Source organism: Balaenoptera musculus, chromosome 14 (assembly GCF_009873245.2).
Source record: "Balaenoptera musculus isolate JJ_BM4_2016_0621 chromosome 14, mBalMus1.pri.v3, whole genome shotgun sequence".
Lineage (NCBI taxonomy): Eukaryota > Metazoa > Chordata > Mammalia > Artiodactyla > Balaenopteridae > Balaenoptera > Balaenoptera musculus.
In genome coordinates this window covers 34,610,586-34,635,334 of record NC_045798.1, presented here as the reverse complement: position 1 = coordinate 34,635,334, position 24,749 = coordinate 34,610,586, and the positions used below count along the sequence as shown (strand labels likewise).

At 37.3% G+C, this 24,749-nt stretch overlaps 1 protein-coding gene and 1 pseudogene across 3 annotated transcripts in view; one reads left to right on the top strand and one right to left on the bottom strand.

Annotated features, from left to right (window-relative positions):
* DLGAP1 (DLG associated protein 1) overlaps positions 1–24,749 on the bottom strand; it is an 869,846-nt gene that overhangs the window by 823,644 nt on the left and 21,453 nt on the right. The window lies entirely within an intron of this gene.
* LOC118879834 lies at positions 8,266–9,053 on the top strand (annotated as a pseudogene).

Here is a 24,749-nt window from a genome sequence, read left to right as displayed (position 1 = left end):
GGGCACTCTAAGAGTCCCCAGTCCCCCCTTCAAGACTGAGATGGCCAAGGTGGAGGTACAGGGACCCAGGCCCCTAGCGCATCCTGGCCACCCAGCCCTGGAGTTCCGTGTGGGACTGGCTCAGGTCTTTGGTGCAACTGCATCTCAATTCAGTTTCCTCCTGCTGAAACCTCCTTCACCCACTCCCTCCAGGTGGTTGCCAAGAGGACTTCCCAGTACACTTCCAGCATGTGAATCTGCATCTCAGGGTCAGTTTCTAAGTTAGAAGCCAAATACAAAAGAACAGGAACCCTCCTTCACTGTTGGTGGGAATGTAAATTGGTGCAGCCACTATGGAGAACAGTATGGAGGTTCCTTAAAAAAACTAAAAATAGAATTACCATATGACCCAGCAAACCCACTCCTGGGCATATACCCTGAGAAAACCATAATTCAGAAAGAGTCATGTACCACAATGTTCATTGCAGCACTATTTACAATAGCCAGGACATGGAAGCAACCTAAATGTCCATCGACAGATGAATGGATGAAGAAGATGTGGCACATATATACAATGGAATATTAGCCATAAAAAGGAACAAAACTGAGTTATCTGTAATGAGGTGGATGGACCTAGAGTCTGTCATACAGAGTGAAGTAAGTCAGAAAGAGAAAAACAAATACTGTATGCTAACACACATATATGGAATCTAAAAGAACGGTACTGATGAAACTAGTTGCAGGGCAGGAATAAAGACACAGACATAGAGAACAGACTTGAGGACACAGGGGGTGAAGGGGAAGCTGGGACGAAGTGAGAGAGTAGCACTGACATATATACACTACCAAATGTAAAATGGATGGCTAGTGGGAAGCAGCTGCATAGCACAGGGAGATCAGCTCAATGCTCTGTGATGACCTATAGGGGTGGGATAGGGAGGGTGGGAGGGAGGCTCCAGAGGGAGGGGATATGGGGACATGTGTATTCATGTAGCAGATTCACTTTGTTGTACAACAGAAACTAACACAACACTGTACAGCAATTATATTCCAATAAAGGTATTAAAAAAATAAAAATAAAGTATAAGATTTCCAGAAAAAAAAATACAAAAGAACACACACAGTATATTTTTTATAAAGTTCAAACTCAGGCAGAACAAACATAGTGTTAGGTATAGGACAGAGGTTTCCTTGGAAGGGTGGTAATGGCTCAAAGAGGGAATAAGGGGCTCCCAGAGAACTAATAATGCTCTGGTTCTTATCTGGGGGCTATTGACATGGATGTGATCACTGAAAATACATCCAGCTGTAAACTGTTTACTGCATTGTTTATATATTCTATACTTCAAGAATATGTTTTTTAGAAACCTACATTTCACAATCCTTCTTGACAATCCAGAAAGGATTTCTCTTTTGAGGTGCCATAAGATCATCAAAATGAGTATCAATTACCATTCTTCATCCTTAGGCTCTGAATCTGACACTGTGTGTTCAATGCCAGACTTAGACTAACCATGTGAAGGTGGTCAGAGTTACAACTCTATGGACCTCATTTCTTCAATCTCTAATATGACTGAAAACAGTACCGAATGGAATTTTTGTGATTATCAAATAAGAAAATCCATTTAAAGACCTAAGACAACGCTAAGATAGAATACAGAAAATATTCAATAACATGTTTATTTTGGTTCCTTTTTTATGAAGACATTAAAGTAAATTTAAACTACTGCCAGGACATGTCCTGGAAATTGCCTTTCAAAATAAAGATGAAATAGTTTACTTTGTTTTACTCATAAAAAAGTACATAAAGTTACCTAATTGTTTTGACTTGGAGTACATGAAAGAGTTACGTTTACGGGATGCTTAGTATAGTATATAATCAATGTGATTATGACAAATGTTTATTCTGTTACAAGAATCGTAATAAGTAATGTAGAGACGATAGTCCCTCTCAGCAAAGTGAGGGCTGCTGGCATCTTCTTATTGTCAGATGAACGTGTGATATTCTCATATATGATTCTGACTTTGCCAATTATGAGCTGCATCAATTTGCACAAGTTGGTTCTCATCTCAATCTATAGCTCTTTGTCTCTAAAGAAAAGATAATGCTCACTGTACAGGATTTTGTGACATTATACAAAACAAGATTGAACACTGGGTCCACTGAAATACAATTTCCCACTCCTCCTCCCGCTTATGGCCAAGGACATGATGTTTACATAACAGCTGTTAATATTAGAGGAACAATTTTTAGTCAATTAATAATTTTCAAAGAGCTTTTAAATCAAGTACCTTGTCTCTGTCTCATACCCCCTGAAAAACCTTAGTAAATTAAATTTTTTAAAACAGAAAACTTGTATGCAATGAATCAGGTTACAGATTTGTCAAATCCTTAGGATATAATGCTGCATAATGAATTGCCTTTTAATAGAGAATTAACAACTCAAGTTTCTAAGCACAAATATTAATATTTCGACTATAAATTTGGCTTACCTTTTCTCTACTGTTGCAAAAAAAAAAAGCTTGGTGGAATGTAAGTGACATGTATAGATTTTGCACCTCAGCTGATACAAGCTCAAATATAAGCTCTGTCACTTACTAATTTTGGGTTTGGGACTAAGTTTCTTATGTCTCTGAACCTCAGTTTTTTCATCTGTAAAATGGGAGTATCACCCACCTCAAGGGTAGTTATGAAGGACAGAAACAATGTCAGGAAAGAGCCTAACACAATGAAATACAGTAGGAGTTCAATAAAGCAGGTTATTTATATCATGGACATTTGCATTATGAATGATATTGGTGTGTGCCTGAGAATTGATTCCGTTTTAGTTTTTACAGAACCTGTCAGTTCTCTTTCCCTCTCTCCTCTTTTAATCACTTTGAGGCTTCACGGTAAAATATAAACCTGCAACCCTATTTAGTATGTTAGTGCTGTTCAATAAACACACTCCAGCATTCCAATTCTGGCACTAGTATCTTGGCAAGCATTCTGGCTAGAATATATTTCATGCTTCAGGACCTAAATGTGTAGTGACATATTAATACATCATGAAATTCAACAAAGATGCAGCAGACTTGAAGAAAGAACAAAGCATATGTTCACACTCCATCATATAATGTTGTCTGTCCTCTCACTCTTTATTATCAGGTGTCCTGACAATTACATCCTTCGTGAATAACTTATAATAATTGCAAGTTCCAAAGATGAACTGTACCAAGGTTAGACTGCTAACAGGCTGCCAATATCAAAACAGGAGCATTTTATTGATAACAAATTCCAGATTTTGAATTCCTTTCACTCATGCAAAATAAAAGTTACGCGTTGATATCCATAAGATATTTGTAAAACAACATACAAGGGGAACTTTTAAAAAGTATTAAACATGCTTGGTTAATATATGAAACAGTAAGAAACCTATGAATTGCCTGTACACATATAGACCTATACAATTCTAAATATCCAAAGGTAGTGCTCATGACTTACCTTTCTATAAGATCCAACAATCTTCTAAACATTATTTGTAGCTATAGAGGGTGCGAGATGCTGTTCCCAGTTTGGGGAAGACCAATGTAGGTGCTATAGGAAACAGGTGCTAACTGTGGAGTGGACTTTGGTGTACCTGTTTTCCAATCCATCCAAGACAGAAGGGCATGGGAGACAAAACATAGGCTTAGAGTCAGGTGGACCTAGGTTCAAACATGACTTCAGTCCTTTACTAGATCCACATTTGCCTTTATATTTTTCTCTTTCCTAAGATCTCAAAAGTGTAGTATGTTATAAGAAAACTGAACCTTCTAACACACTGGGACTTGATAAATATTCATTTGTGTGAGGGGTATAGTTTCATTTCCTCCCATTGGGGGAGGTCAATCCCATCTTGTTCAGAGGGTCTGCAAAGTCAAACCTATTTTCATAATAATGCTAAAACATCATTTCTACTTTTCACTCTCATTCCTTCATGAGTTTACAGTGGAATTCTCCAGAGGTTATATGATGTCACACAGCAACCCACTGAATGCAGAAAGGAGATATGAAATTCCAACTGCACTGTCTCTTAAACCAGACAGCAAATAGATTTGGAACATTATAAAACAATCAGTAAAGTATTTATCACTAAATATATTTTGTTCTATAGATGTGTTTAATTTTCCAAAAAAGTTAGGTTAATATATAATGGGTTTATTGTTTTTATTTTTAAATTAATTAATAAATTATTTTAAAATATGTTTTAATTTCTAATACAGTAAATATATATCTATCTATCTATCTCTCATCTATTACAGAAATGAAAGACCTTTGGGGTTTTCAATAAATTTTATGTAGCAGAGTCCTGAAACTTTAAGGTTTGGTAAATGTTGCCTTAGTTTAATGATTTAGTAAGAAAATAAGAGCTCTGGGGACTTTTAATTTCCACTCAGGGATATGGAAAGGAAGAAAAAGAGTACTGCCACACTTACAGTAAAAATCTGGACACATTGAAAATTCATGACTGTTTTGTACCCACAGGAGAGCTGAGGTTGTGAGGCAAACAACTGGCCTCACATCTGAGGAAAGACAGCTGACTGCAGGGAGGAATACTATGAGCTGTGCATACTTGTGAGAGACACATCCAGGCACCAGGAAGAAGACTTCAGTCAGGGCGGAAGCTAGGGGTGAAGTGGCAAGAGATTTAGAAGCCCCTGGAGGTCACAGAAATCAGAGGAGTCCAGCCACCTTCAGGTCAATGTCTCCACAAATCCCCACCAAGTGCTCACAGAAAAGCTGAGAAAATGTCTAAGTAAAGCATCCCTTGTAATGCATACCTGGGAAAAGGGAATAGCAACTCCCACGGGAAGCACACAGAACTCCACCTGGAACCTTCCCCTCTATCTCTCCTACAGAACTAAAGCATTCATCTTCTGGAGGTAGAGGAACTAACCCCACCAGCCTTGAGTATTGGAGAAAACCCACTGCAGCCATGGGAAGAAAACAAATGAAACAGAACAACCAACAACCTACTCTTGAGGGAGGAGAAAGAATACACGCTGGGCTCAGAATTACAGATGGGGAAGGGGCAGGAGATCTCAGGAGGCCACGCCCCAAACACCCAGGGATACAGTCTCCACTCAGTAGTGACGCTAAATGCTAACAGAGCTCAAGTCATAGAGAACACTGCTCAGAGATGAACAAAAATATGGAAGGAGACCTGATATGAGGTTCAGCTAAGAAGAAATCTCAGGCTGAGAACAGAGCAGACATTGAGGAAAAACAAAACACCTCTGACAGCCCAACCTGATCCTGAACACAAGGTACCACTAGAGGAATTTGAAGCTCATGGTTCACTGAGGTTCATGATAGAGACAACAAACTTCAAGCGTAAGCTACATCCTAACTAGATTTCTCAAACTCTCGCATGAAAGGGCTAGAAAAAAGGAAAGGCATGCCTGTTTCTAAGCATGAAAACTGTTTACCTCAGTCTCTATTGAACTACACAAGGTATCCAAATTTCAACAACAACAAAAAATACAGGGCATATGAAAATGCAAGAAAAAACAACACACTCCCAATAGACAAAGCAATTGGTAGAACCAGACTCAACTATGACACAGATGGTGAAACTTCCTGATAGGAAATGTAAAATAACTGTGATTGATATGTCAAAGAATCTACTGAAAAAGGAGGATTGCATGTAAGCTCAGATTACAAGGTTCAGCAGAAAGGTGGAAACTATAAGAACGAAATGAAAATGCCAGAATTTTAAAAATAGGTGAGGAATGCCGTCAACAGATTCACTCAACATAGTTGAAGAAAAAATCAAGGAACTTGAAGATACATCATCAATAGGAAATTCTCAAACCAGAATACAGAAAGAAAGACGAGTGTGTGTGTGTGTGTGTGCGCGCACGTGTACACATGTGCGTGAGGGACGTAACAGGGTATCCAAGAGTGGTGAGACAATATCAAACAGTTTAATACACTATGTAATTGGAATCCCAGAAGGAGAATCCCAGAAGGAAATATTAGTTCCCAGGGCAGAACTAATATTTGAGGAAATAATGGACAAGAATTTTCCAAAATTAAAAATGGACACTAAGGAATATTAGCCATAAAAAAGAATGAAATAATGTAATGCCACTTGCAGCAACATGGATGGACTTAAAGATTATCATACTAAGTGAAGTAAGTCAGACAGAGAAAGAGAAATATCATATGATACCACTCATATGTAGAATCTAAAAAAAAAACATGATACAAATGAACCTACTTACAAAACAGAAACAGACTCACAGACTTGGAAAACAAACTTATGGTTACCAAAGGGGAAATGTGGGGGTGAAGGAGGGATAATTAGGAGTTTGGGGTTAACATATACACACTATTATATATAAAATAGATAAACAATAAGGACCTACTGTAGAGCACAGGGAACTCTACTCAATATTCTGTAATAACCTATATGGGAAAAGCAACTGAAAAAGAATGGATATATGTATATGTATAACTGAATCGCTTTGCTGTACACCTGAAACTAACTCAACATTGTAAATCAACTGTACTCCAATATAAAATAAAAATAAAAATTAAATTTTAAAAAAAGAATATTCACACACACAAAAGAAACCCAGACACTAAGCAAACACAGATCCAAGAAATTCAGAGAACACAGGCAGGATAAAAAGCAAACAAATTCCACTTTAGAAAAAAAAGGAAATCTTAGAGAGCAGCTACAGAAAAAGGCACATTCTATGCAGAGGAACAAAGATTAAAATTACAGTGGACTTATTGTAGCTAGAAGACAATGCAATGCTGAAAGAGAAAAAAAAAAGTCAATCCAAAATTCTATGCCCAGTGAAAATATTTTTCAAAAATGAAGAAGTAAAGACACTCTCAGAAAAAGAAAAACTGACGTAATTCATTTCCAGCAGACCTTCCCTACAAATAGTGGTAAGGGAAGTTCTTCGGGCAGAAGGAATATGAGAGGAAACAAATTTGGATCGACACAAAGAAATGGTGTTGAAAATGGAATCAATGAATATAACATAAAATTCTTTTTTTCTTATTTTTAATTGATTGAAAATAAAACTGTCTAAAGTAAAAAATAGTAGCAACATATTGTATGTTTATAGCATACGTAAAAGTAAAATTTATGGGAAAAAAAGCACAAAAGATGGGAGAGAGGAATAGAGAATATATTGTTGTAAGATCCTTGAAAGACCTTATATAACATGTGTGAAGTGATAAAATGACATCTGATTGGTGGCTCTAATTAATTAAAGATGTACAGTTTATTGCAAATCATAGGGCAAACACTAAAACATTAACACGAATAAAGAAGCTAATATAACAGATAAAATGAAATTATAAAACATGCTGTTTATTAGAGAATATAATAAAAGAAAAAAGAAGGAACAACAGATGCGACAAATAGAAAGCAGCTTAAAAGATAGATAGTAAAAAATAAAAAATAAGAACCAAATATATGCTGTCTGCAAGAAACATACTTCAAATATAAAGATACAGATAGTTTACAAAGAATTAAAAAATGAACTACGTAAACACTAACCAAAAGAAAGCTGAAGTTGCTATATTAATAACAGATAAAGTAGACTTCAGAAAAAGGAATATTTTTAGTCATAAAGAGGGACATCGTGGCATGATAAAGGGGTTAATTCTCCGAAAAGACACAACAATCCTAAATGCATATGCACCTTACAATAGAACGTCAAGATACATGAAGCAAAACTGAAAAGAGAAACAGACAAATCCACAATTATAGTTGAAGACTTCACCATTCTTCTCGAAGGGATAGAACAAGGACAGAGTACTTAGTAAGATCACAGAAGACCTAAACAATGCAATCAACTTATTTGACAATTTCTGTTTACATTTACAGAACACCCCTCTGGACAACAGCAGAACACATAATCTTTTCAATTTCACATGAAACATTCACCAACATATACTATATGCTGGCTTATTAAGAAAACTCAAAATTTTGAAATAATAAAAATAATAAAAGTAGGACCTACTGTATAGAACAGGGAACTATACTCAATACCTTGTAATAACCTATAATGGAAAAGAATATGAAAAAGAATACATATGTATTTATCTGTATAATGGAATCACTTTGCTGTATGCTTGAAACTAACACAACATTGTAAATTAACTACACTTCCATAAAAAATAAATAAAATAGGTCGTAGCGCAGCTCTCTGGCTATGTGTGTCTTGAGGATCCGGCGCCGGAGGTGCAGACGGTTTGCTGAGTCCCTTAGTGTCCCTGCTGAGACTTACGCCGCCGTCATGTCCCCGTACCTGTGTCCCCCCAACACGTCTCTCTTTGTAAGGAACTTGCGGACGATACCAGGTCTGAAGATTTGCGACATAAATTCGGTCGTTACGGTCCTATAGTTGATGTGTATGTTCCACTTGATTTCTACACTTGCCGTCCAAGAGGATTTGCATATGTTCAATTTGAGGATGTTCGTGATGCAGAAGATGCTTTACATAATTTGGACAGAAAATGGATTTGTGGACACCAAACTGAAATACATTTGCACAGGGGGATCAAAAGACTCCAAATCAGATGAAAGCCAAGGAAGGGAGGAATGTGTATAGCTCTGCACGCTATAATGATTATGACAGATACAGACGTTCTAGAAGCTGAAGTTACTGAAAGAAAGAGATCAAGAAGTCCTTCCTTTGATTACAACGACAGAAGATCTTATAGTCCTAGAAACAGTAGACCGACTGGAAGACCACGGCGTAGCAGAAGCCATTCCGACAATGATAGATTCAAACACCGAAATCAATCTTTTTCAAGATCCAAATCCAATTCAAGATCACGGTCCAAGTCCCAGCCCAAGAAAGAAATGAAGGCTAAGTCACGTTCTAGGTCTGCATCTCACACCAAAACTAGAGGCACCTCTAAAACAGATTCCAAAACACATTATACGTCTGGCTCAAGATATGAAAAGGAATCAAGGAAAAAAGAACCACCTAGAACCAAACCTCAGTCAAGATCACTGTCTAGGTCTAGGTCAAAATCTAGATCAAGGTCTTGGACTAGTCCTAAGTCCAGTGGTCACTGATAGTATAAACCATGATATTTTTAGGCATGTATCATTCATTTACTCCCAGTTTGGTTGACTTAAATTATCAGGAATACAATGTTGCAATGATGCTTAAAAAACACTTGTCAGTTTTCCCTGTACCAGGCAATGGTTATTATTAAAATGATATGCGATTGAGAAGCCATTCTTAAGAGTCCAGTTTGTTTAATGTTATGGGCAGCTACTAATTTGTGGTGTCTCTGTATATTTTTGTAAAGATTCTCATTTTTTAATGCTTGAGGTATTGGTGAAAAGATGTTGGTTGACCATAATTTGCAACATTGTCTTATTAAAAATAACCTTTCATATCCATATTTGGTATAACTGTTAACCTAGAAATGTAGCTTGCCAATAAGGTAGAATGATACAAAAGTGAAGTTGTAGCCACCGTACAACACTGACCGACCAGACACATTTAGGTTCAGGGTGGACCTTTGGTCTCGTCAAGATGTCTAGACCCACGATGATAATTTTTGGCACAGTGTGGAATAGTTCTTTTGTTAACCCCACTGTCTTGGGAAATGACGTCAACTGGGTTAAGTAGCATTTTCAGGGAGACAGAGTTTTTGATTGAAACACGGAGCCTTCACTTTCCTGGTTTCTGTGAAGATTTGGAACCATACAAAGGTCGGAAAAACTCACCTTAAAATTTGGGCAGGTTGATGATGGCAGAAATAATTTTAAGGGAAAAGAATGCTCTTACGCAGTTATACTAAACTTTAAGGAGCATTGTTGACCATACTATTGCTTAGTTTTCTTACTGCTGTTAAAAGCAAGTAAAGTGTTTCAAAGTAGGTTTGATTTGTGTGTGCACATAGTGTAAAAGGACTGAATTCTGATGCTTAAAGCACTTGGTGTGTGCATTTGTATCAAAATTTGCCCATATGTTTATGGAGGAGGTTTGTTCTTCACACCTCGGTTTATTTAATGTGAGGCAAGTTAAAAGACAACACTCCCATTCTAAGTGATTCTGTGGTGCCATGAGATTTAAAATAATTCTGGAAAAAATTAATTTTAAGAAAGTCACATCTCTTGAGTTTTTGATTATCAGTGTAGTACCTGATGAAAATAATACCCTAACTCTTTATAATTTCTAACATCTCTCTATGAGATCATTTGGGGGCAATAAAAAGTGACTTGACGTGTCCAATCTCATTTCAGAATAAAAGCTGGCATCTTTAAAAATTTTAGATTGCTTGCTTACAGGCATAATAAGTAAGAAATGTGGGAAAACCATTCCTTTTAGAGGACTACTTTTTTTCAATTTTGGTTTTAGTAATCTAGGCCTTGCCTGTAAAGAACAAAAGGTGGTTTTTAAATACTGTTTGTGGAATGTGTTTAAAGGATTGATTCTAGAACCTTTGTATATTTGATAGTATTTCTAACGTTCATTTCTTTACTGTTTGCAGTTAATGTTCATGCTCTGCTATGCAATCATTTATATGCATGTTTCTTTAATTTTTTTAGATTTTCCTGGACGTATAGTTTAAACAACAAAAAGTCTATTTAAAACTGTAGCAGTAGTTTGCAGTTCTAGCAAAGAGGAAAGTTGTGGGGTTAAACTTTGTATTTTCTTTCTTATAGAAGCTTCTAAAAAGGTATTTTTATATGTCCTTTTTAACCAATATTGTGTACAACCTTTAAAACATCAATGTTTGGATCAAAACAAGACCCAGCTTATTTTCTGCTTGCTGTAAATTAAGCAAACATGCTATAATAAAAACAAAATGAAGGAAAAAAATAAATAAAATAAAATATATATAATGTATCAGGTAAAGGACAAAAAATATTAATAATAAAAAGTATATCCCCTAAATAACCTATGAGCCAAATAGGAAATGTCAGGGAACATTTTAAATATTTTGAACTGAAAGAAAATGAAAACCCAACATACCAAATTTTGTGGGATGCAGCTAAAGCAATGCTTAGAAGGAAATTTATGGTATTGAAAGGATTATATTAGAAAAATGACTCTGAAGTCAGACCACCAGTATTCAAATATGGGCCCACTTTGTACTAAATGTGTATCAGGCAATTCGCTTAACTTCTCAGTGGATCAAACTCCTCACCTACAAAATGAAGGGAACTTCCTAGGGGTGTTGTAAGATTAGATGTGATTATGTAGAACCCTTAGCACAATGTCTGGCATAAATTAAGTACTTAATATATATCAGCTAATTTTTTGTTAATTTCTAATAATTAGTAGACATCTTGGTAGAACTGGAGATAAGGATGACAAACAGCCCTTACCCTCAAGAACCTCACAATTTAATGGGGAGACAAACAGATTTATCAAAGTTACCACTCCCAGTATCAAACTGGGACCACAGGGAAATGCTGCTATACCAAAGTGGGGGAATTAAGCAAGCTTCTCAGATATAACCTCTTATCAAGGTTTAAGGAATTAGTAGTTATCTAAATTAAAGGAGACATTCCAAGGACAGAACGGCTTGAGCAAAGCTGGAAGCTGTGGCATGCAAACTGGGAAGCTGCAGTTGGTTCAGATTATTAGAGCAGAGTTTTCCAAAGACAGGTAGGTATGATGGCAGGAACAAGAGATGCAAAGACCACATTTGTCATTCCTAAGAGTTTATATTTTATCTTGTAATGAGGTGCTGAATGACAAAGTGACACAGCCAGTTTTTGTTACAAGTTTCTGGTTTCACTATACAGGATATTTACTAGGTGTCTGGGGCTGGGGGCAGTACAACGGATCAAGATGGCAACTCTGACAGATAACAATACATGATGGTGTCTCATCATGTAATCCAGATGGAACGGACAGAGATATTAAGAACGCTTATCAAGAGTGCCTTGTGAGCGATTCCACATGGAGGTGATAATTAAGACGCATGATTCTGGCTTAAACATCTGGGTGGAGAAACGTATGAATCACCACGGTAGACAATATAGTACGCGGAGCAAGACAGGGAGTTTAGCAGTAGGTAGGCTGGTTTTGAGGTGCTAATAAGCTATCCAGAAAGCCACCGTCTAGTCACAGCTCAGCAGTGACATGTGAGGAAGAAAGAAGAATTTGGGTCTTAGTGCAGAGAAGTAACTGACATCTCAGGCACGGGTGATTCTTTCTGAGGGAGGAGAACTTAGTTGTGGACAGAGCCAAAGAGGTGACCCAAGGCTCTGGTACCTACTGAAGACAACCGAGGTGATAAGAGAGAATTATAAGCAGATATTAAAGATGAAGTGGGAACTTGACCAGGTTATTGATGATGTTTGAGAATTTGGTTCAGAAATGTTCCCTTCAAACTGTAATAATACCTCTTCATAAACAGTGAATTCTGTACAGCACTGGACTAACTTCCTGGGGCTGCTGTAGCAAATCATCACACACTTCACGGCTTAAAACAACTGAAATGTATACCGTCACAGTTCTGGAGGCCAGAAGTCTGAAATCCAAGTGTCGAAAGGGCCACATTCCCTAGGGAGCTTCTAGGGGAGAATCTATTCCTTCCCTCTTCCAAATTCTAACAGTTGTCAGCACTCCTTGGCTTGTGGCAGCATCTCTGCTCTGTCTTCCCAGTACTTTCTCCTCCTCAGTATCCCTCTCAAAACTCCCTCTGCCTCTTTCTTATGTGATTGCATTTAGGGCCCAGATAGATAATCTAGAATACACTCCTCCTCTCAAGATTGTTAACTTAGTCACATCCTTGCATTATAAGGCCATGTTCATTCTTTTGCCATTTTAGGTGTTATTGACAGGTTCTGGAGTTAGAACGTGGACATATCTTTTGGGGGGCCACCACTCAGCTCACTACAAGCACTCCGTCAAAAATATAAAATAATAAGACTCACTGTTAGCAAGGGATTGGGGAAAGGATGTTCACACACTATTAACAAAAGTTACATTGGCATGATCTCTTTGGAAAACAATTAGGCAAAGCTATAAAAAACAAAAAAAAAGGTTTGAAAATGTGTATATTGCCTTTAATAAAACAATTTCAAGTTTAGAACTTTATCCCCAAAAGAGATGTGGTTCATATATGAATGTTCAAGTATGATCACCACTGTCTTTTTATTATTTGAAAAGAAAACCTGGATCTAGCCTAAAATGCTCAACAATAGGGTCTTAAATAGGATTTAAATTATGTGTGTGTGCGTGTGTGTATGTGTATGTGTAGATATATATATATATATATATATATATACACATGCATATATACATATATATATACACATGCATATATACATATATATATACACATGCATATATACATATATATATACACATGCATATATACATATATATATATATATACACATGCATATATACATATATATACACATGCATATATACATATATATATATATATACACATGCATATATACATATATATATTGAATCAATGACATGTATAGCCATCAAAATTGGTAATATAATTCCATGTTTATAGCATGTAAAAGGATTTACAATATCCTCAAATAAAAAGTTTTTTAAATGACATGTATGGTATTTTAGTAAATAAAAAGGTACATCTAAAATAATCTCAATGAGTTGATCATACAAATATTAATATTAATAGGATCACTGGGATTTTATCAATTCATTTTATTTATAATTTTGAATTTTTCTTCAGTGAGCTTACTTATAATATTTTTAAATAACTGAAAAGTGAATTAATGTATCAGACACATATTCACTTTTCTTCAAATATATTTATAACCCTCAAAGTTTCAGACATTTCACTGGTAAATTAGCCATAAATTTTCTTTTGATAGATATCTATCTTTTGATAGATAAAAAAGAAAACTATAAAGCAATATATACAAATGAATTTGGGGATAAAAGCCAAATATCTGTTTGCTAAATAAAGCAAAGTCCAAATGTGAAAGAAACTTGAGCCACCTAAGTAAAAATATTAATACTAGCATTATCTATTTATATAATAAGTGAGAATAAAACGTTTATTCCTAAGTGTAGTAAACATTCACTATTTAAGAAAATACTAGCCTATAGCTGCGAATATACTCTACAAGCCATTTTAAAAAGCCAATTATGTGTATGTATGCTCGGTAAATGAGACTGTGAATGAATTACATGTACAAACTTATACACATAAATTATAAAATTTAATTGTTTCTGGAAGAGGTTCTAATCTTATTAAGCATCATGATTAGTGACGTTATTGCCCACAAAATGCATCTTTCAAGATTTATTTTGATTGATATCTAACTCGTAAAAGAGTGATCTTTTATACACTACTAGGACAGAGTACACTTTATAGCTCAAACCTAAAAAAAATCATGAAATTGCTCTTTTGCTATCATTAAATGTGACCCACCAATTCTTCCAAAACCAGTAAATATTCACTTCTATGTGTATTTGCTTCCTCATCTGGAAAATGGATTAATCAAAAAATGTCCTCTTAGAGTTTTTATGGAGAACTTTATGCTAACACATATATATATGGAATCTAAGGGAAAAAAAAAAAAAAAAAGGTCATGAAGAATCCAGTGGCAAGATGGGAATAAAGACACAGACCTACTAGAGAATGGACTTGAGGATATGGGGAGGGGGAAGGGTAAGCTGGGACAAAGTGAGAGAGTGGCATGGACATATATACACTACCAAACGTAAAATAGATAGCTAGTGGGAAGCAACCGCATAGCACAGGGAGATCAGCTCTGTGCTTTGTGACCACCTAGAGGGGTGGGATAGGGAGGGTGGGAGGGAGGGAGATGCAAGAGGGAAGAGATATGGGAACATATGTATATGTATAACTGATTCACTTTGTTATAAAGCAGAAACTAACACACCATTGTAAAGCAATTATACTGCAATAAAGATGTTAAAAAAAATGAATAATGAAAGTTGTGCCATGTTCACTGGCAGAACATTTGCATCAATATTAAGGTGAGAAGTAGTTCACAATTCATTTAACTATGACAGTGATTAGGCAGCTATTTTTTTCTAAATTCACTATGACCATCTGTTTGCCTACTAAGTGCAACGTCTTTCACATCAAGCTACAGGAATGGTTTTCCTAGATCGTACTGTAGGTTGGAACCCTCAGCTTTGTACAACAAAGTGTAGTAAAATGATTCAACTTCGCTCACATCACGAACAATCTAAGAGAAAATTTTCCAAATTCATATTTTCTCAACAGAATTTGCTAGAAAACAGGGCAGATGTGCTCATTCATACCGCTGTTTGTTCTGGATGAGAACTCAGTGCTTCCTGAATGAGCTTCAAATACAGAAACTCATCATGGAAAAGCTGCTTCAATTCTGTCGGTTCAGAAGACGCTTTAAAGGTTGCCTATTCCAGAGCAACATTTACAGACGTCCTGGGAAGGTGACAGACTGCAGGGATCCTGAGGGCAGGGGACAATACGTCAGTGGAGGTGGTCAGAGAAGATCTTACGGCTGCCTGGGGAAGCGGAGGGCAGAGAACTTGAAACCACATGAATTTACGAGGCACTCGGTGAAGGTTGGTGGAGAGTCTTAAAAGGATGCAGTAGGATCCTTGCAGATGGGGAGGGAACCTAGGCAAACTTGTCCTCCTTTCTAATTTTACAGGACTCCAGTTAAACAACTGAGTTGATAACATGCTGCATCCCCTATCTCAGGACCCCAGGTTCCTCATTCCAGTTGAGAGAAAGTGTAAAAGATTAACACACATCTGCTAGAATTCATCTCTTCTGTTTCTGCTGGTTATGTCATCTTCCCAGTTTGAGCATTAACAACTTTTTAAAATATAAATTTCAATTCATGTACATTTGATATAAAGATAAGAAAAAGTGATCATAGTCACTGGGATAGAGGGACCTTTGTAATGTCAAGGATAAAATCAGTCATTTATCCTGCATTCCCGTAAAATTAGTTTTTCTTTAAAACCATCTGGGGATGCCTTCAAACTGTGACCAAATATTGAACATACTGTTCTCTGTGGGAATCTGATTTAATTCATGGCATATCTGAAAGTGCAGAGCTATTCATCACAAATTGGGGAAAAGAAAAAGAAGCAGTAGTTTGGCTTAAGTAGTTATTTCTTAGATTGCTTTTATCTTTTTCTCCTATTTTGGAAGGAAAGTGCAAATACAAGAGATGGTGAAGTTAACTACTAAATTTGCACCTCATTCTTCATTTACTTTTCCAAAACCAATTTATCGGTAGATTTCCCTAGCAGCATGAATCTGACATTTACTGTTATTGTTTATTCTACTGGAAGAAACTGCTTTTAAATCTAAAATACAGTTAGGTCCATCTACCCATTCACTCCAACACGTATGTAATGCCGAGTAGACACCAAACTCTGTGCAAGTGTCTAGGGAAATGAAACACAGCTACATATTCTTCGGTGGGCTAAACACTGATTTGCATTTTCTTTACTTTTTTCGCTGTTATTTTTTCAAGCTCAAAACAATTTCAAAACTAGCAGAAGTATTAAGTTAAAAAAAATAAACAAAATAAGTAGTTCCACAAATCACAAGAGAGTTAACAGAAGAGTTCATTTATATTTGAGCAAAATAATATACTGTACATCATTCTTGAAATCCAAGTGTAAAACTGACTATTTAATATTTGGCCACCAGTACTGAAGGTGGCCACCAGGGACTAACCACACTCACGCTTTTATTTGGGCCTGATCTCAGCTCAGGCTCCTATTGTACCACTGCTGAGGTTAAGATGAAGGAAGGTGTCAGCTCTGATTTCCAGGGACCAGCTCAATGGTCCAGCCTCTACGACAGGACACACTTGACACAAACAGAATTGAACCTGAGCCAAGGATGCTTACCTGCCTGCTTAAAGACACAAAGTTAGTTCTCTGGAATTTGCTTTTGGGATGCAGAAAACGTTTTCCCTATATTTTTCAGCCCCAAATGCCTTTTCACTCATACAATCAATCAAACACGTATTGAACATCTGCTACAGGCTAGGCACTAGGCCAGGTGCTGATGACATTGCAGTGACCAGGATAGACATGACCACTGCCTTCCTGAAATCTAAACCACAGGAAACACCAAAGGGACAACCCTACTCCTTACCTCCCTCCATCTGCAAACCCCTAACACCTCCATATTATTATCGTTTGATAGTTATTTCCACAAAGCCATTACTACATAATGATTTCATAGTTATTTCTATTAAGTTTGTTTTGGGGGTTTTCTCTAGTGAATTTGGTTATGCCCGTCTTTTCTCTCTAACATGACAGTAAATTCCTTGAGGGCAGAAACTGGACATCACAGGAATTTGTATGACTTCCTCAAACACCCAATTGCCCAGTGGTTCACCTTGACCCAGCATTTTTCCTGCAAAATGGATAAGATCATATTCACTTCCGGGGAAACGGAATAGCAAAAGGAAATCACAGCACCCAGAACCCGATGAAGCATAGATAAGATCCAGGTTCTCAAAGGAGCAGGGTACCTGGATGATGGTTGTGTTGGTCACGGGACAACACAACTGACACTCTACGTGCACACAAACTGCTGATCCTTTCTGGTCCCCCAACTACCCTAACTCCATCTCCACACCCCCAATACAAGTAGGACAGCAGGATGGCCGGATCTGAGGCCACTGTAGGAGAAGACGTCTTCCACTTCAAAGTCTCGCCCCAAGTGGTCTTGATAAGGCATTTGAAAGTCCCGTCCTACTCATGCCTTTGAGCTAGGGTCCAGAAAGCCTCTTTTTACATATAAGTGCTGGCTGTGATTGCTTCTGCTTTCGAATTCTTATACTACTTTCTACCATTCTCTCAGACCAAGGAACACATTGATTTATTTAAAAGACCCATCTTAAGGGGAAAAGGGGAGGGATAAATTAGGGATATGGGATTAACAGATACACACCACTACATATACAATAGATAAAAACAAGGACCTACTGTATAGCACAGGAACTATATTCAATATCTTATAATAACCTATCATGGAAAAGAATCTGAAAAAGATTATATATATATATAAAACTGAACCACTTCGCTGTACATCTGCAACTAATACAGTATTGTAAATCAACTACAGTTCAACGAAAAAAGGTTTCAAAAATTAAAAGACCTGTCTTGTTCAGAAAAGGTTTAAAGAGGATGAAATATGTATCATATTGATAAAGAAGTAGAGACCAGAGATGAAGAATGTTGGGACGTGGACAGATATCTCATATTTGCACCCTCTCTCTACTGGTTCTACAAGCTACTTCCTGTGTGACCATGGACCATTACATGCCTCAGTTTCCATATCTATAAGGTGGGGATAATAACGTTACTGCATCAGTGACTCACTGTAAGAATTAAATGATAATACACATCACACACATAGCAAACTATCATCTTCCTAGCACAAAATAAGATCTCAGTAAATTTTCTAGGTATTAATAAATTGCTATGTTTTCCTCTTACATATGCATCATCTCCTCAATTAGATCTGAAATCATGCAAAACCAACAAAATGTGATGGGGTACTTTCAAGAATACCGAGTAGCAGTAATCAGAAGGGAAATATAATGAGAAAGGAAAGATATTAGATTAAATGAGAAGTATACAAAATGTATTTGGTTAAGAAGATCATTTGTTGAGAAATGATTATGAGATGATTAATGTTATTATAGATTATACAACTATCATTACAGATTTTGAGTTAGTGGAAATAGAATGCCTTAATGTAGTGGATTTGGGAAATTGTAGTTTGGTGTTATACCTGAAGATGCAGGAAAACTAGGAAGGGAAAGTTTCAGAATTTTTATAATCTTGTAAACATAAGAACAAGGTGAGCCATAGACACAGTCGGAGACTAATTAACCAAATGGAGCAGAGACGGCTTTCCCAGGCTCGGGATACCATATGGAGCAAAGCCACATGCAGAGGAAGCAAAGAATAAATGGGGACAGAGCAACAAGCAGATGGGTTAGGTCCACCTTGGGCGAAGGTTGGTGGTGGAGTTGGGAAGGGAGTTATGCAATCAACAAAGGACAGAATCCCAAGGGACACCCTTGGCTATACTCAACTTGTCAACTCCGAACCTTCTGGAATCCTGCAGACCTGCCAACAAAAGTAAGATAGGTGTTTGGGAATCCACATCACCTCAGCTTTTCTGCTAGGCCTCAAGATGCAATGAAGGAAGCTAGGATTAGGAGAGCTTATTCTTTCGGTGGCTTTTGTCAGTTGGATGGCTTCTGGCAATTTTCACATCTTGAAATTTGGATCATGTCTCTTGCTGCCATCAAAGGGTGAGACCCAACCTAAAGAGAGTAGGAGGGGTGGGTGGGAATCCAGCATGCCTATGCCTGTTCAATCCAACTTCAGATAGAAAAACCATCTGCTGCTTGGGTCCATTGCTTTAGAAACTCTAGGATGGTCACAGGTTAAACGCTGAGCTCCAAGCGGATCCTAAAATAAACTTGGTCTCCTAACTCTGTCCCTTCTGATTCTTGCTAGGTAACCATCCCAAGTCCTTAAGGCAACAGTAACACCTGAAGTGACCCCATTGTGTCCATGCTCAATGTCTTATTACAAAATAACTTCACAATACAAAGAGGATCTTTTCTGTCAAACAGGAATATAAACTGTGTAGATCTGTGATCATAGAGGGAGACATTTATTAAAACTCATTTAACTTTGGGCATTTATTGGATCTTTATCAAAAGATGTTCCACTTCTCCGAGTTTGATCATCTATCTTTGGTAACAAGTTATTATAGCAAAACTGCTCTTACTTGATCAGTGGAGGGTAGAAATGGGTACCAGGGATTCCATAATTTTACCATCATATTAAAACAGGAAGTTGGTGCTACCTGATCAGATCCCACTGGGGTAGAAAACAGTCTATAACATGAACCAAGAGATCCTGTGTCACATCACTGGGGTCATCAAATGTCACATAATAAGCACAGGCAGGACACTTTTCAACCAAGGATCTAAGAGGGTTTTTAAAAAATTAAACTGTGAAAATCTGAAAACAGCCCAAAGAGTTACAGTGTTATTACTTCTGTAAACCTTGCAATGTAATCTATTTAGGTCAGTATATGATTTCATCCTGAGTCATTTACATATATATAAATGTTAATGTGTGTATATATATATATATATATATAAATCCCACCTTACTATATTCTCTTCCAGGATGAGTTAAAACATCAGGAAAAAATGAATAACTATGAATAAATTGAACTTCACTTAATTAATTCAAGACTATCATTAAATATTAACAAACATGAAAGTGTGATTGCTGAATATATCAACAGCCATCACGCTAAATGTGCGAAAGTATCTCTCTTCTCGCATTTTAGACTTTCTTCATGTGACTGTGTTGTAAGTTTTTCTTAGTCATTTTGCCTAAAGTGAGTATTTATAAAATGCCTTATTTTGACATCCCCTTGCAATACTGTCCATTTATTTCTAACAGAAAAATATTAGACCCCAAATCACAATAAAAACCACCTTTGAATGCTAATATCCACCCACCAGATTGGCAAAAATTAAGAAGGCTGGTGACACTAAGTGTTGGCAAGGACTTAGAACACTGGGGACTCTGAGATGCCACTGCTGGGAGTCCCAAGTGGCACAGCCACTTCGCAAAACAGCTGGGCATCATCTGGAAAAGGTGGGACACTGCCCAGCCCAGCCTTTCCCAGACATTTATCACGAGACATGCCTAAGAATGTCTGGGGCAGCCTGGTTGGTGACAGCAAAAACAACAAACAAAAGCGACTGTCAAATAAACCAAATACACAAAAATGAGAGAAGAGATGAATGAACTGTGCATAACTGGAGGTTGCACATCACTGCAATAGATTGACCGTGTCCGTCAGCATGGCCGGATCTTCAAAGCATACCGCTGGACAGAAAAAGCAAGGTGCAGAAGAATACGAACACTTTGCTGCCATTTTGATCAAGTTCAAAAGCAAGCACAATTTTTAAGAAATAGATTTTTAGCAATAATGCATATAATGGTCAAAGAATAAAGAACAGAGAATGACAGAGAGGAAAGCTCCACAGAGTAGTTCACTGTGGAGGATGGAGGATGGGGACCGAATGTAGGAAGCCGAGGGCATGGGGAGCATCTCATGGCTGGTGATGAGGTTCTTCCTGTACGTGGATGTCATGTTTGTGGGATGTGTTACGCTGCTATGTTTCATATTATAAATAGACATTTAACAATTAAAATATTTTTTAAATGCACCACTTTTAACCCAAATATTTCCTTTAAGGCTACGCATTTTATACCTGAAAAGCAATATTCACTTCTCCCAAATTAAGAGTTCTGGTCTCCAGTTCTGAAAGAGTCACTCATTGTTCTGTGACCTTGGACATGTCACTTAATCTCTCTGAGGATCTTCTTCTTTCAACCTGAAAATACAGGTCTTAAGTAACAATCTCTTGGGGCTTTTCTACAGAATATTCTTATAATTGTATAAATTGCCAAGCCTTCTACCTTAGGCAGTGTCCAGTCTACCTGAATTTAATTCTTGAAAACAAACCCGCAAGAAGTTAAATGTACAAGCGTCCACATGTGTCTTTTCTAAACACTCACTTATTTAACTAAACACAATGTTAATTTCCTCTCCATCCTGAGTTCTGCCACCCTAGGATTTAAATTTCCCTCTGGGAATTTAGCAGAGCCAGATGGAGAATTTTTTCTCCTACAGTTCAAGCTAAGATTTGACTTGAAAAAGCAAAGTGGCGTGCAGCTTTACACAATGGAAATAATACCAAGCGTCTATTAGAAGTCAACTCCTAATCTTGGCTTCAACATTTACCAGTTAGATGACTGTGGTTAAGTCACTTAACTTCTCTAGACCTCAATTTATTCATCTGTAATAAAGCACCAGAAGTGGATCAAAGCTCTCTGGAAACATTTTCTGTTCCAGCATAGTATAATTCTACCTAATTTAAGTTTCCTCTTGGGAACAACTTTTTGACGTAATAATCAACTGTTAACAAAAAGTATTCAAATAGCTTGTAGAAATCAGGTACCAAACCCAAACTTCTGAAAACCACTAAGTTCCACCAGGAATACCTTGATTTTGAAGAGGTTAAAGGAAAATGGGTACAAAGAGTGATTGAGACACGTACAAAAATTCTCATATTCATTTATTAATCTGATTTTTATAAATATACTAGACATTATTCTAGCCACTGTAAATATAGCAGCCCTCACAGACCTTCCTTCCCTGTCACAACCAAGTAAGTACCTATTCTGAAAGATTCCTGGTGAGCCAAGGGCAAGGATACTCTTTATCTCTTTGACCATTTAGTCTATAATCACAACAGAACCTGAAAGCATCTTATCTGTTAGAGATCTGGCGACACAAACCCCTACACCCATCTACTCGACTCACCTATTCCTTCTCCAGACATTTCTAGTATATGCTAGTATCAAAGTCTGGTTGGGCTCTAGAAAGAGAGCTCTGCTAAAGAAACAAACAAACAAAGTCAATGATCCTTTGCTGCATATAATAATAAATAAAATTAAGCTCTTTAGTTTATGTCCCAAAGCTTCTCTACAATGTATATCTTGCCACACGCCTTTCATTCCAACCATCACAAATTATTCACCACTATCTAAACCCGTTTACCCATTTTGTTTCCTCACCCAGCCCTAGAACTTGAGCCTGGCTATGAGACGTCTCCTACAGAGCCCAACCCCAAAGGTATCTCTTCCGTCATCTTCTCCATCCTATTTTCTATTTTAAGAATTAAAGCAGGTGCCTTCCCCCCAAAGCATCATGTCCGTATACAACAGCATTTTCCTCTGCTGCTTTATGTCACAGACACTCATCTACACACGTCTCTCCAACAAGTGTGTTATGCCCTGTCTGAATTCTTGACCCACAGAATCTGTAAGCATGATAAAATGGTTATTTTGTATCACTAAGTTTTGTAGTGAGTGATTGGCTAAGCAAGAAAAGATAACAGTCACGCTAACTCTTCCTCTCTCTCACTTTGTTTTTTGAGCTATAATCTGGTTTTTGAACTTTTTCCCCAAACCCTATTTTTCCTGAATCTGTCCAGATTATAGAAATAGTCTGCACATCACTCTCATACCACTGGGCCTCCATCACCCAGTTCACCCACCCTGGGACCCACATGCTTTCCATTTGTTCCAACATCATCGTCTGGTATTCCCAATTCTCTACTTATCTGGGGGATGAATGTTTCTTCTGTTGGTCCTGCAAGAAGTCAGTTCTTCTCAACCAGCTCATGAAGAGACCAGCATGGCGACAAAGTCTTACACTATGTTGTAGTAAGTACGTGTAAGATACTGTTGGAACCAGAGGAAGTGGTGTGTAAAACTTCCCAGGAAGCTGTGGGAGGGAAACTTGAGCCATCCTGAGCAATGCTTAGATGTCTGCCAGGCAGAAAAGTAAGTAAGGGCATACCAAGACAAGGAAATCGCAGAGGCAACACAGAGACAGAAACGTGATAAGAGATAACATGATTTGAGGAATTACACATAAGGCAGCCTGAAGCATACAACTACGTACATGAGGTAGAGGATTGAGAGTTAAGACTGAGAAACTATGGAGAACTGAATGGAGGTTTCTCAAAAAACTAAAAATACAGCCACCATATGACCCAGCAATTCCACTCCTGGGTATATATCTGAAAAAACCAAAAACACTAATTCAAGAAGATACATTCACTTCAATGTTCACTGCAGCACTATTTACAATTGCCAAGGCATGGAAACAAGCTAAATGTCCATCGACAGAAGACTGGATTAAGAAGATGTGGTGTGTGTGTGTGTGTGTGTGTGTGTGTGTGTGTGTGTGTATATATATGATGGAATATGACTCAGCCATAAAAAAGAATGAAATTCTGCATTTCTGCATGTTGCTGCATTCTGCAATTCTGCAGCAACATGGATGGACTTGGAAGGCATTATGCTAAGTGAAATAAGTCAGAGAAAGACAAATACTGTATAATATCACTTATATGTGGAATCGAAAAAATATGACAAACTAGTGAATATAACAAAAAAGAAGCAGACTCACAGATAAGGAGAACAAACTAGTGGTTACCAGTGGGGAGATGGGGGAGGGGCAATATAGGGGTAGGGCAGGGAAGGCACAAACTACTGGGTGTAAGATGGGTTCAAGGATGTATTGTACAACACGGGGAATACAGCCAATATTTTGTAATAACTGTAAATAGAAAATAACCTTAAAATTGTATAAAAATTACAAATTAAAGAGTTAAGGCTGGGAAAGTATACCTGACCAGGTCATAAGAGACCTTAAATGCCATACTGCAAAGTTGAACTTCATCTAATAGGTCATGAGGGCAAGACATCAGATGAATTAATTTGGAAATTCAGCTAAAAGAAACATTTCAAAATGATTTATCTAATATAACTTCAGAGGATTGTTTGGAGGAGGGTGAATGGGAAAACAGAATGAGCAGGAAAGGAGGCTCTTGGATTAGCAAAGAAAAATAGACGGTGAAGAGACCAGGTAGGCTGGAGGTTGCTGACTTGTGGAAGGGAAGTTGATTTGTGAGAATAATAGGTCGGCAGTTAGAGAATAACAGAGAATAAAGGTGGGCGGTTAGTAAAATTTACGAGTGGATGTGAAGAAGTCAAAATAGAAGCCACTTCTCTTTTCACTCACCTGAAAGCTACCTCAGAAATCGCCCAGGTTTCGGACTTGAGCAGTAACTAGGAAGATAATGTACATGCAACAAAAAATACAGTCACATAAAAACACTGACATAAACTTCAGA